This window comes from Palaemon carinicauda, chromosome 37 (assembly GCF_036898095.1).
Source record: "Palaemon carinicauda isolate YSFRI2023 chromosome 37, ASM3689809v2, whole genome shotgun sequence".
NCBI lineage: Eukaryota > Metazoa > Arthropoda > Malacostraca > Decapoda > Palaemonidae > Palaemon > Palaemon carinicauda.
The window spans coordinates 12,387,998-12,390,497 of record NC_090761.1 but is presented as its reverse complement, the minus strand read 5'-3'; the positions used below and the strand labels follow the sequence as shown (position 1 = coordinate 12,390,497).

Sequence of the window (2,500 nt, the reverse complement as noted above, 5' to 3'; positions counted from 1 at the left end):
ATGTAAAAATCTTTCGGAGAAATGATTTTTCCCCCAAAAAGTCCACAGTTTTAATTGTTATCTAGAATTCTAATCGATTTCTTCTGCCAGGCATATAAATACTGTTTTGAAGAGCTTATATAAAATCTTAGGAACAATTCAAAAGGAATAACTAAACTTTTGCATGAGCCACTTTCTTTCTTGTATTATTACACTGTTAAAAACAATAATTTTAATAGGAAATTCTCCGTAAAAATATACTGTTCACAGCCGTATTCCAGTAAAATACAGGCGACCGTAAATTTTACCCTACTTTGTTGATGTCTTTTACAGGTTGGTGACCATAATAACACTCATTTACGTCAATATATCCGTTTTGAAAACGGCAAATGCCAGGAAACATTTATTCCAGGATATTTACCGTTTTTTACGGCAAATGTTTAAGTGTAGAGATATCATTATAAAGTATTTGTAAATCCAACACCATTAAAAAAAAAGACTTCCAAATGGAAATGGGGGAAAAATCATATAATCTTTGGTGAATATTGCTCGCTTTTATCCCTCTGCACAAGAAACATCCAGACTGTTTCCTAAAGTAAGCCATATATAAGGACTCGTGTTATTTCCCCTGCCTTTTATCGCCTCCATTACGAATAGAAAAAAAAAATTAAAGCTCATTTCCTAGAACAAAATTATATGCTGACCTGGCTTAAGGATTTGACTTTGTATGTTCCCTGAAAGTTGAAGGAAACACTTAAGATAAGTGAGTGTTTCGAATCTCTTACAGTTTCCAGACTGGAGAGCGAGAAACACATACATACATACATACATACATACACACACACACACACATATATATATATATATATATATATATATAATATGTGTATATATGGGAATATATTACTTGTGTATGTATGGGAAAGGGACAGAATCCCGAAAGGCAACAAACGAGACCGCCACAAGCGAGAAAGACGGAATCCCGACACTCCAGGTTACCGCCATACCCATGGTTGACCTTATAGAGTTCTAGACCTTGGACCTTGACCGTGGACATACCCAAAATCCAGACAGCCGCCGTGCAGAGAGCTATAATACCAATGATTTGTTTTCTACCTAACAGCCACGGCCCAGCTGTCTTTGGCCCAGCAGCCAGACAGCATTTTTCAAAACAATTGTCATTAGTACACTGACGTTACAAGAAAACGAACTGTCGGGATTATGGCTGGCAGGATTTTGGGTATGTCGCTATTTTGGTTTCTGGATGTCGGGATTACGGCAGTCAGGATTGTGACCCAGACCCGTGTGTGTGTGTGTGTGTGTGTGTTTGTGTCTGTGTGTGTATGTATGTATATATATATATATATATATATACATATACAACTATATATATATATATATATATATGTGTGTGTGTGTGTATGTGTGTGTGTTTACATTTCTTCGGTTGTGTTTGTATAGGAGTAAGCATCCGTCAGTGGGCGCCTGGGCGTATGAGTGTGTGTGTCTTCACATGAATAAATTTCTCCATCATAATGCCAAAAACTTTATAGCATAAACGTATTAACGATGCGAACACCCTTTAAACCAAATTAAATAAAACATCCCATAGCCTCTTGGACATATTAAACCGAAAAGTTGCGGAAACCACTTTTTTGATAAGTTACCCTACGGAATTATTTGCAAAACTTTGAATATGTTGGAAGAGAGATTTTAGGCTTTAAGTTAGGAGACAGGACGTGATAATTTGCAACCCACCACAACGTAAGGGCACTCCATGAAGGTCACCTCAGCACCTTTATTCTAAATATCATGAGAGGAACGTGCTAATCCCAGCAAATTGGCGAGAGAGAGAGAGAGAGAGAGAGAGAGAGAGAGAGAGAGAGAGAGAGAGAGAGAGATCCACTAGACAAACCGGTAATGATTTTCAGTAGGGAATTTTAGGAGTCTCTCTCTCTCTCTCTCTCTCTCTCTCTCTCTCTCTCTCTCTCTAATCCCTTACTAAAATACAGCACTTTCTTTTGAGATCCCCTTCTAGAACATAGGTAATGCAATGCAGCATTCGTTTCCAGAGTACGTGTTAATAAAGGCCAACTTTAACCGAGCCATTTCTCATAGGCGTGAAGTGGGCGTCCTTTGTTCCTTTACGCTCTCTGGCCGCAGTTGTGTAATCTTATAATATAAATGCTCATTTTCCTCGCCTTTCTTATAATCAGCCTCTTCCTCCATCTTCCTCTTCCTCCATCTTCCTCTTCCTCTTCTTCTTCTTCTTTTCTGAAGAGTTTGGTTCTCCCTTTTCAATGACTACCTCCTCTTTAATTTCGGAATATTAAAGTACAGTCTCCCATTGTTTCCAAAATGGACGGTTTATTTCTATTTTAGTGTTCATATCTGAAATTTATTTTTGTGACTTTTTTTCTGATAGGTTTCCTGTGTTGTACCCTTTTTTTTTTCCTGTGTAAAAGGATTGTATGCCTCGTAGCTATTTCCACCCAGAAAAAGATTCATACTTTATGTTCAT

At 37.6% G+C, this 2,500-nt stretch overlaps 1 protein-coding gene across 2 annotated transcripts in view; it reads left to right on the top strand.

Moving 5' to 3' along the window:
- LOC137629454 (KH domain-containing, RNA-binding, signal transduction-associated protein 2-like) overlaps positions 1 to 2,500 on the top strand; it is a 255,746-nt gene that overhangs the window by 40,781 nt on the left and 212,465 nt on the right. The window lies entirely within an intron of this gene.